Source organism: Anoplolepis gracilipes, chromosome 1 (assembly GCF_047496725.1).
Source record: "Anoplolepis gracilipes chromosome 1, ASM4749672v1, whole genome shotgun sequence".
Taxonomy (NCBI): domain Eukaryota; kingdom Metazoa; phylum Arthropoda; class Insecta; order Hymenoptera; family Formicidae; genus Anoplolepis; species Anoplolepis gracilipes.
In genome coordinates, this window is record NC_132970.1 from 3,364,452 (window position 1) to 3,377,034 (window position 12,583).

At 31.2% G+C, this 12,583-nt stretch overlaps 1 protein-coding gene across 7 annotated transcripts in view; it reads right to left on the reverse strand.

Moving 5' to 3' along the window:
* The window catches only part of Mam (uncharacterized), a 164,603-nt gene that overhangs the window by 139,914 nt on the left and 12,106 nt on the right, over positions 1-12,583 (reverse strand). For 4 of the 7 annotated variants that reach the window (XM_072896311.1, XM_072896288.1, XM_072896305.1 and 1 more), the window contains exon 1: positions 927-3,105. The exons of the other annotated variants lie outside the window; for them this stretch is intronic. The gene's annotated coding sequence lies outside the window, so the exon portion shown is untranslated. Of the gene's footprint in view, positions 1-926; positions 3,106-12,583 lie in introns of those variants that run through there. 7 annotated transcript variants of the gene reach the window in all.

Consider the following 12,583-nt stretch of genomic DNA (forward strand, 5'->3'; position numbering starts at 1 on the left):
GGTATTTATGACTTATAAATATAGATAAAATTATGAAATTTCCTTTAAGAGAAATGAAATCTCACTGATTATTTTTCCACGTTGTAAAAGTGAGCAAGATAGAATCGTGATAGAATTTGTGACAAAATCTCAAAATCTAGGTTCATCTAAATTACGTCAGTTTCAATCCACTATTGATATTGATACATCATGATACTGCGGAGATAAACTTGCTTTAATCTAACCACAACGCTGGCCAAAGAATCGCGAATTCGGAGATTTATTGACAGATAGGGCACGTCGAAGTCAATTTAGTACCAAGAGTTACGGATGCTTAGAGAACGAAATTAAAGAGGCAAATTTGATTTCCCCTCGACGACACAAACATATCACAAGCTCTTTCTATTTCACCGACAGTTCTCCTTATTCAATCAGCATTAGAAAATGTCAAAAAAGAAGCAAATAAGCTTGTGAGTTATAATATTATTTAGAAAAGAAGAGAGAAATAAAAAGTGAAGAAAATATATATTTACTTCTTTTTTTGCCATTAACTCTCTTCATTCCGTAATAATTTGGAGGTATGACTGGACATTAAATATTTTGTTTTTGTCTTTAAATATTTATTAGCAGTTTATTGCGATGAATTATGCAATAGAGAATTATACGTACAATGTAAAATAAACACGATTAATAAGCACTTGGGAAACATTGTATTCGACGTCAATGATCTGCATAATGTGTATGTATTGTTTTGTTGTAACATATGAATCGATTGCGATATCGACTTATATATATATATATATATATATATATATATATATATATATATATATATAAATAAAGCTTGGTTACACACATTACTATTATAAAGCGCACATTCTCGTTGTGCTCAATATCCAAGTTATAAGCTTTATAATTATAGATATAATTAATCGTTTAATACTTACTTGACGTAGAATAATGCCTCGTACACACTTAGTGCACACAAGTCAAGTACATAAATAATATTAGAATACAGTGTTTTTCATCTACATTATTCTCTGCACATTGTCTGAGAACATTTTTACTGTTTGCCTTTCACGACTCAACTGATTATAAACATATTATTGTTTGGTAACAAAAATCTTTGCTCGAAGGAATTTGTTTGTTTATATGACGATATTTGATCTACGAACTTTCGACTATTCGGCGTTTATGTTTCCAGCAAACGACAACAAATTGTCTTCATATAAATTTTACGTACAATCCACGAAGTAATATCTGCGAATAATTTATATATACTACTATAGTATATAGTTTTCATTATACGTTCGCACGACAGACTATAACTCTTACGTAATGTAAAAAAAAGTCGGCATTTATAATAAATCGCGAAATTATAAAACAATAATGACGTAATCGGTTTTTTATTAATAAGCACAAATGTCTGAATTAAACGGAAGAGCGAGTTTATAACGCTCGCTATGATACACAGCATGAAAAATATATGTGTCACTTGCCTATCAAACGTTTCTAATGGCCAAGATTATTTCGTTCTCGCTGCTTCCGTCTCAATATGATACAAATGAACGTGCGATGAGTACGATTTAACGCGTGCGTATAGAACAGCTGCTAAAATAGAATCCATCCGAGCGATTTGTTTAACGATTTATTACATATGTGTGCGATACTGTGCGCGCAAATTACGTAACACGATAAAATCATAAAAATACACGAGGACATGTTATCGTGTTACTCGTTTCAATTATTTTCTGCTCGAACTTGACAAAATTTTGAAACAAAACTTCTCGCATAGTCTCTATTCAATCAATTAACGCATTTCATCATTTTACACGTGTATCAATTTGTAAATCAAAGACGTATACATGTACCTATGATAGAGCCAGTATTTTATCAGTAAGTTGAGGACAAAAATTGATTTGATTAACACTGAAAAGATATTTGATTTATCTCAATACTTTTTTTTCTCAATAAAATATCACTGTAAGATGAGAGATATAATATGAGAAGAATATATACAACATATACTCTCCCTTACCTCTGTAAAAGAAACTATCTTTTTGAATCTTAAGCCACGTTTTTACAGCCTCGTCCGTATCATAGTAAAAATATACAAACTCTTAGTCTGCGTACAATATATGTCATTGGAGTTTTCGTTCCGTTCTGATGTCGACGCAGAGTCGGAAAGCCGACACAACCCTCCTATTCCTTTTACCCTTATCCCTAGTGCCAATAACCCCGGTTACTCTATTCTAGAGTTACATCATACAACGTAACTATAGACGCGCTTCTATCATTGAATCAATAAATACCTGCCTGACCGTGTTGGGATACTTGGCGGCCCTATTCCGAGAAAATGTCTAAAAAATAAAAGAATAACCGCTTAACTTTTTACCGCATCGGAAAAATGTCTACATGCGCTCACAGATTTTTTTATTGTCGTCGATTAATTCAAAAATGGATATCGTTTGAATTGAATATTGAAAAATACAATATGTTATTTCAGAAACATGTGGCAACAACTGATGCATTCTTAAAATATATTCTCTTGCGCACAAACGTGACAAATGATATGTGTTAAATGATCTCGTAAATAAATTATCTTAAGCAATCGCTACATTATTAGATCGTTGATATATGACACACGACGTCGAGTGATTGCGCGCATATAAATTGAAACTGTCAAGTTTTTACTTGAGCTATTCAACAATACGTCCCAGTCATATACGAGACAGATTTTATAATTATCCATAATTCATTCTACATTAAAAAATCTACTTTTTATAAAAATTTATTATAATCTTTCATAAAGAGACAAGTACATATGTGTATCTGTGTTCCGATGTTTGCGCGCACGACTTGTAGTTTTTTTATTAATTACTTCCTACTTTTGCTATTTCCAATAGCTACATTTTATCTATAACTTTTGCTATTTGCAATAATCTATTATTAGTCCCAAATGCTGTTTTGACAGAAACAAATAGGGGAGAATTGCCAATATCGTACTGGTCTTCTATCTCGTCAATTTCTTTATAATTAATGAGTTACAATAAAACAGTAAAAATATGAAATAAATAAATAATGAGAAATATAGAGAAAAAATTGTTTAATTACATTTTATGTGTGCTGGAAACATTTAAAAAAATTAGGTACAATTGATGTAACTTGTGACCAACTTATTTTAGCTGATAATTTAATAATGCAGCTTTATTTGATCGTTATATTTTGTTAAAAGATTTATTGTAGAATATTTTATATTTATCTTTTGTATATATTACATTTATTGTAAAGGTTAAATCATAATAATAAATAAATCGATCATGTTTCCTAAATCGTACCCACCACAAGGATTCTTAAATTGTACTAATATACTTTAAGAAAATTTTGTATCAAAAAAGTAAAAATTTACTATTGTTACTTATAAATATGTTATTTAATAATTATTATTTTATGTTAATACTTTTTTCCTTATTTGTTATTGATAAAATGTAATTTAATAATAGATGAATTAATATTAACATAAATATGTGTATTTCTTAATTATTATATGTTGGATATTTCTCGTTATTTGTTCTTAATATATATAAATATGTATTAATATAAACAAAATTTTAATAAAAGCTAAAAAACAGAATCAAACAACTGTACGGACGAGCAAATTTATATTCAATATTCAAATTTGAAATTTATTACATTGCCAAACGTTTCGATTGCTTAAGATCCTCCTCAGTGACGTACTATAATTAAACCATAACATAAAATATACATAAAATATAATATCGAAAATAAACTAAAATAACCATATCAAGCTTGCATTAATAAAATTAAAATAAAAAGAATTAATTAATTTTCATTTCCTGTTATAATATTGTTTACCTTCTAAATTTATTTTTCTTGATCACCGTTTTATTCACGATCTCAAGATATGTATTTATTTTATTGAACTTCTTTGTTTTATAATTTTAAATTTAATTTCATTAACGCAAGATTGATATGATTATTCTAATTTAGTCTCGATATATTTATATTTTATTTAAAAGTTTAATATTTGTACGCTACTAAGGAGAATCCTAAAATAAAGTCAAAATGCTTGGCAATGTAATGAATTTTACATTTGAATAGTGAATATAGATTCGCTCGCTCTTACATCAGTTGTTTGGCTCTGTTTTTTGGTCTTTATTATAATTTTGTTTAGATTATGTGTATTATCATAGCATATGCCAAATTTTGGTATTTTATTTAAATATATATTAGTAAATCGGGGTGTCCAATCTTATAAAAAAATTCCCTAATTTTCCACGTATTTTTGTTTAAAATTCTAAGTGAAAAGAATATTTTCAAAACTTTTTAATACAAGTTTCTCTAAAATAAATTTTTTTATTACATGTATTTTCTAATGTTTTTCAATCATGCGAAGGAAGAACGCGGAGCCTCTCAAGTTTCAATGCTAGATTTATAATAAATGTACTAAAATTGAATAACTTTCATAAGATAATTTTTCATTTAAGTACAATTTTTATTTTCTTATCATTAAAAGTTATAAAGAGTATGTACTTCATATTCAATGTTATCATATGTTAAGGCATTAAATATATAAATAAATATATATATATATATATATATATATATATATACATATACATATATACATGCATACATACATATCATATCATATATATATATATATATATATATGCGTGTGTGTGTATTTATACGGGACAAACTGAGACGTCAAGTTCACGTTGTCTCACTTTATCTGCCGACAATTTTTTAAACATTTCTTGCCAGATTTTAAGCGTTTAAGAATTTCACAATAGTTATACAAAAAGTTCTATATATATGTGTAAAAATGATTAAAATATTAATTAAACAAATTAAATTGTCAAATTAAACGCTAATCATATTTCGATAATTCTATTAATGAGACTTCGTGTTATTCTGCAATTACTTTTAACTTTTAGAGAGAGAGGGGGAGAGAGAGAGAGAGAGAGAGAGAGAGAGAGAGAGAGAGAGAGAGAGAGGAAGAGAGAGAGAGAGAGAGAGGAGGGGGAGAGAGTTATATATATAAAAATTATTAGAATATTTATTAAACAAATTACAAAATAGATCGCCTAAAACGCCAAATAATATATAAATATCGAGATATTTATCGTATTTTGATAGTTCTATCGACTTTAAATGAGATTTCATGTCAGTCTATAATCATTTTAATTTCTAGAGAGGGTCTATGTGTAATTTCCAGAGATTTCTATCCGTAAAAATTATTACAATATATTTATTAAGCAAATTGGATTGACCGAGACACCAAACATACAAATATTGATTGTGAGATGAGGCGCTGATCATATTTCGTGATCGAATGTTCTATAGATTTTAAATGAGATTTTGTGTTATTTTTTTATGTCGTTCCGCAATCATTTATACTTTTTGAATAAAGTTCTAGATATGCGTAAAAAATGGTTAGAATATTTATTAGATATCAAAACGTCATTATAACACGAATCTCATTTACGTCCAGTATCTCGGGCGATCTAATTTATATAATTATCTAATATAATATTCTATTTATTCTATTTATTAATATAAATATTTAATATAATATAAGATGTTTTTCCCCGTAATACGCTTCGTGCCACATGTGTTTATTTTCCGTATTCTTTACTTCGCGACAAAATAATATAATAATTTTTCTCTACACGGAGAAAATATAATAAAAATTGAATATATAATATTTGTAATCGTGGAATATATTAACATATATACAAGAAATGACGCGCGATATTTTTATTCAATAATATAGACAGATATTATATACGAGTATTGTTTTATGAAGGAATATTGCAATTATTCAAATATTTTTATGTACAAACAAATAATCGTTAATCTATAATAGAACAAATATATAATTTAACATTTTTACATTTTGTACAAAAAAGATCATTAATGCCTTTACACATAAATTTATGTACATATTGGAACATTTTCCATATATGTATATACAAATATATAAATGTATTGATATGCATAAATTCATTTATAAAAGCATTAATGACGCCTTCTGTACATGTGCATAATTAATTTATTATAGACGAGCGGAGACACGAGTGTCTCAGTATGTCCGATATCTCGAATGATTTAATTGTTTAATTAATATTCTAATAATTTTTACACAGAGAACTTTTTGTAAAACTATCGTAGAATTTTCCAGCACTTAAAATCTTATAAGAAATGCTAAACAAATCGTCAACAAGCAAAGCAAGACGTAGTAAATTTGACATCTCAGTTTGTCTCGAGCCATTTTTTTGTTTAATACTCAGAACTATTATTGTTTAATTTTAGCAAAAACTCTAGAAAAATACTTTATTAAAATAAAGCCAAAACTATCAACAATTAATGAGTTTCCACGAAGTGAGATGCCAGTTTCACATACACGACTGACTGTTTACAAGATGAAAAGTAAAATTATCAAAAAAAGAATTTTCGAAAAAATTTCCTGAATCTCAATGAAATTCCATGAGATTTCCCTGATTTTTCCAAATACAAAAGAAATCCCTGAATATTCCCAGTTTCTCATGTTTTTCCAGGAAGTAGATACGCTGGTAAGTGATTTCTTTTCTTATCTATATTTATTTTATTTCCATTCGCAAATTTACAACTTTTAAAGGAGGTGTCGTTTTGGAAACCGATAGGTATGATTTAGAAGATTGCTTAAATCGTACTTTTTACATTATGTTATAAAAAGATGAAACATCTAATAGTAAGTGTCTCAAACATGAAAAAATTAAAAAGCTCAATATTAATTTGCGTACAAATTGGTGCCAAATAAAAAATATTATATAATGCAAAATATTTTAAGTGGCACAACATTGACAACTCTCCTCTAATAATAAGCTTTCATTTCATGTATTATTCAATGCTCAAATTGCCCGAAAAAAGTGGGCCAAAGTGCCGGGTGTTCTTTATGTTGCTTGGCTAATTAAATTATTTATTTATGAACAAATAGAATATTTCATAAAGTAAATTTGTGGCTATTCATCTATGTAACTGCTTTCAGTAATCGTACGAAATCAACGGCGATATAATTTGAGGATCACTGTCAAACCAAACAACTCCCCGTATCATGAAACCTCTTTTTCTTTCTTCTATCATCCCCTCGCGCTTGTACCTTATCCATCCTAGCAGGATGCTCCGGAATCGAGACGGTATATTCGCTACCATGTGAATCATATATGATGCCAACCCAACCTGAACATAAAACACTACCGCAGACACCATATGGTTATGAGCGCGGCTTTTGTATGGTGGTTTAACCTCATTTCGCCAACTTTAAGACCGCTTATCGCTGGAGACGACATTGCTAGCGAGGACGTAAAAACCAAGAACTAGGTCAACGATAATTTTCGAGTTACATTACATTTTTACGTACTAATAGACTCTACATATGTAGCCTTTATTCCTAAAATTATTCGTGTTACGTAAACGTATTATATAACGTAATCAATTAGACGTAAAATAAATAAAATATTTTTTTTTAAATATATATCTTAAAATGTATCAAGAACAGATAAGAAAGGTATTTCAGGTTTTAAGAGTATATTATATAATAAGAATAGTTTATTTTTTTAATCCAAAGGGAAATATTTTTGTGATGTTTATCGTCAAGTGATATATGTAAGAAGGAACAGTTTTGAAAGAAACAGTTCAGGCAATCTATATTTTAATAAAGTTAGAAACGTAAGGCGTAATAGAGCCGAATATAATAATATAATTAAGTATAAAAATAAAATAAGAATCTATATTTTATTTTACATTTTTTCCCACAGATCTCGTAAGACAATCGAGTAAATTTACGCAATCGATGAAAAGATCGCACAAGATGCCATGCAATAAAGGAGATTTCACGAAATTACTCATAACGCGAAAATAGCAATATAAAAAAGTGTTAGTATTTATTAAGAGTTAAATATAAATAAAAATAAAAAAAGAAGATAGATCTTATTGCAATGACCAAAGATAAAGAAACGATAACAAACGGATATAACTTTGAGATAAGCTGAATACTGATAAGGGAATCTTATGGACAATCTTATTAGCATAATATAATTCCTCAATTTAAGCTTATCTTACATATAGTAATATCTACTTATCGCAGTAAAAATTGACTTAAAAAAAATAACTACCATATTATCGTGTCAAGAAACTGAACATACGATAATGGTCATGCATTGCATTGAAATCAACGTAACTAACAAAAGTTTTCGACATCAAATATTGAATTTAAATAATATATTGAAATCAAACGAAAAATCATAATAATTTTTTCATTAAGTATTGATACATTTTACATTAGCGTGATTATTCTCATTATATATATATAATAAATTATATATATGTAAAGTTAAAATTTATTTTTTTGTCACTCCTATTTAATTTTTCGTTAGAAAGTGGAATAAAACTTAAAATAAATAAATTTATCTATCCTTATGCACCTATCCTTGCGCACCTATTGTTTGTACAAAGCATCCGAAAATCAACAAGAATATCTATCCTGCATTCCATTCGCACTATCTTCTTCTAACAAGCCTAATATTTCATGTACCATACAAGTTTATCGGCTGTATCGATTAGTTATCAAATAAGAATTTTTGAAATTTCAAAAATTTCTTCGCATAACCAATCGGTGCATATCTGACAAACACGCGATAAATAAAATATCAGCTTATGACTAAGTTGAAAACCGCTGTGGAACGCTCAGCTGGAGCTCTGACACGAGGAACTCGCAGAGGAAGAGAGGGACGAAGAGACGGCAACAGCGCTCGACGGACGGGTGGCACCACTTCCCCGCGCACGCGAGCAAGTAAGCAAGCAAGCAAACACACATACACATACACATACACATACACACATTTTGAAGGAAGAGCAAATGCAAAGGAGGGAGAGAAAGAAAGCAGAAGAGAAGTAAACGTGTCGAAAAGAGAGAAACACACGAAAACGTGTATTCGTATATTCGCATTCGAGGCCTGACACAGAGGGTTAGATCGCGGGGAGTGAAAAGAGAGGAAAAGGGAAAAATAGATAGTGAGATCTACTGCAAGAAAGGAGAGAAACTGAAGGTAGAAACGAACGAGAGAGTGCATCGCGTGAAATGTTACCGCACGCACGCGCATGCGAACGAGTATCTCACTCGATTCCTTCCCCTCCACCGTGTTCCATATCTCTCTACGACGCGCGATTCCGTCACAATTGGTGAACTATTCGACGACACGTACGAGTCGCATCTGGCTCGATCGCGCACAGCTCTTGTAACGCGCCGTGAAGGAGTTCGGCGCCAGGAAGTTGAACGGAGCGATGGATATTTTTGCACGATTCTTCGTGTCGTTCTCCCCTTCACTAACACGTTTCGAGAATGACGCGCAGTCTCCAACATACTCAACATCAACTATAAACTAGATTATAGGTCGATATATTCATCAAGACATTTCAGGTATAGAATATCTTCTACGTATTTTATTTGAATTTTATTTGAATTTTATCAATTATTAATGTGGGTTCTTTCTTTTTTCGATTATGTATATCCGAAATGAAGTATTAAAATTTTAATAAGATACCACCATAAAGAGAAGGCGCTTATCTTTCTCTTTCTCTTGTACGTATCTTTGTTATATTGCTCATCCGCAGAGAACGGAGAAAGTTTCCCGTGCGAGTCACGCAAAAGCGCGGGGGAATCATGAAGACGACGGATGTGCAATGTATGAAGGTTACGCAACATCCGTTTTACCGAAGCCACGTCGATTGTAAAAAGAAAGGAAACTGCGGGGACCATGATTATATTGTCGTTGCTGAAACGAGAGAGGGGAACTGGCTTACTTATTAAACCGGCGATTTTGTGCCGAGTAACCTGGTTTCGATTCCATGACAATAGGGGGTGTGTACACGTGTACGCAAATGAAGGAATTTGCATGCAAAGATCCTGACAAATTATCCGACATGTGCATTTCTATATTAATATTCGTTCACAATTTTTTCCCATCGCAAAATATTATTGATAATAATTATTATTTTATGAACAATTATGTACAAATTTTTCAAAAGCAGGAAACGGCGACAGAAATCAAAATATATAATAAATCTAATATATGTATAAATAAATAAATTGTTCAAATAGATAATATATAAATTGATAAAAAACGATAATTTTTTTTAGATAAAATTAGATATTCATATCAATCGCTCTGTATGATGGGACTCACGGATCGATATTAACGCCTGAATTATTTCCTCAAGTGTTACTCATATAGTAGCAAGCGAAATGGTGAACCTTATTTATCATTCAAATGATAACTTTGTAATTCGCGGTGCTCGACGGTTTCTGTATCCGCACGTGAAATTATTAACATTGTTAATGTGTTCAGTGTAAACATGAACCAATCTGGCGTACAGATTTGACAATAATTTTCCGCGCTCGCATGATGCTAGATCAAATGTTTTACAGTGCTTTATAATTACGCATGTAAATCAATTAGTAGATTATCGACTATAATGATTTTACTATTTTTGTAATGATTCGATCTGCTGTTTAAATTATGTCTATATATAATTGTGACTTAAGGAAAAAGCCACACAGTATTAATTAAATATCTGTGAATAATTTCCTTTTTAAAATATTTAAAAATTATTCAGTATTATAATAAGACGGTTATTAATTTTTAAAATTAATTTCTGAAACCTTCTACATAAAGATTATGGGTAAATTAAATCTGAGAAAAGTATTACATGTCAAGAGCGTTCGTCTTATTTGTATACCTATTTTCATAAGTATTATACATATGTAAGAGCTCATAAATGATAAAAGAGTGAGGAATATATTCAGGATTCAGGATGAAAATTGCATTATTATTCCGATGGTATCCCCTACAATGGCGATGCTCTTCCTTCCTCTCTTTGATTCCGTCAGGAGAAGCCAACGTGAATACGCGTAACAAAGAACTCACGCTGAGTAGCTTGAATTGAGACTGTATTGTCTACATTTGTGAGTTCGATTTTTTTTCAATGTAGAATAGACGTTGTTATGTCGAGAAATCCCCAAAAGTTTTCTAAACGGTGCGGTGAAATGAAACCGTATGGTCAATGACCACGGAATCTTTTTTAAACTAGACGTATTATATGTATATACATTATATACATATACAGAGGGTCCTATATATGTATCCTGTCACTTAATCTAAACATTTTTTAACCAATTTTTCTCTAATATACGTGTTAACGTGAGATCGATTTTTAAATTCCAAAAAACTTCAGCTAATCTTTATGGAACTTGCGATTATTTAAATATTTGATATATTGGTCATTTCAAAGTCACTGCAATAAAATGTTAACTAGAGAGGAAGATTTGCAGCAGGGTATTATGGTTATTATGCTTTACTTAACGTTTCGTTGAGTATTCTTTTCCAAGAAACAGTTTCACAAATTGTTCGAGTTAGAAGATTTCTAATTAGACTTAAATGTTTTCGCGACGTGCATATACATACATATATATATATATATATATATATATATATATATATATATATATATATATACGCTGTAGGGCCATCAATGTCGCAGCATTATCGTCGGCGTATCCGTAACTTCATCTACGCGTAACGCGTTTCGTCATTCCGACGCGCGATGGATTCCGTATTTTTTTGCCATTAAAACGTACGTCACTAGAAGCGGTAATGAAAGTCGTGCGCGATAGAAGCGCGGCGCACCTGGCGCGGTAAATCGTTACACACGTCGGTTGCAACGCGCAGCGATCCTTTTATTGCGGAACATTTATTTTCTTCATATACGATCTCGGAGAGTGGACTGGTGCGTTAACGCGCTCTCCCGCCACCGGGTGTGTCTATACAATGACTATTTTTTTTTTTTTTTCACGTATGACTAGCATTTCGACCATCGTAGCAATCGTAGAATAATCTGCATTTTTTTTTTAAATTATAGATAGTCGGATATAATTAAGCAAACGTGATTGAATAAAATGATGACGAAGTAAATCGATCGCTGTCTGCGGTTGTTTTAAGGAAGCCGATCTCAGCTCTTTGCCAGAAATACCGTATTCACGAACGCACGAGCCATCTAACTTGTACGTGACCGGCCAGATTAAACCTGTCTCTCATTACACGAGCACTCGAGAGCGAGCCATGTGTCCGCGAGTGAACAGCCGAGAGGAGATATCAGTGGAATGTATACGGGGGTCACCCGGCGCTTAAAGCCCCTAAAATTTATGTTAGTATCTCGTACACAAGTCTGACTCGTATATAAAAATGTCAGTCGACAAGTTATTTTTATGATTTAACGCTCTTTATGAAAAGCAGTCCTAAAATACGTGATACGAAAATCGATCTTAAACTGCAAGGACATCTTCGTAAAATCACGCATCGTAAGGAAACCGTTAAATGCCGGGTAGTCGAAATCGGACGGCGATACGTTTTTGAAGCGATCACGAGATCTGGAAAGCCTCAAGGCCGCAGAAAAGGGATCGCCCGAAGCCGTATGCGTCATACATCCGGAATGTAACACCCTCCGTCTTGTCGGAGCGCAGCCGTAAAGGGGCAAACGTCTC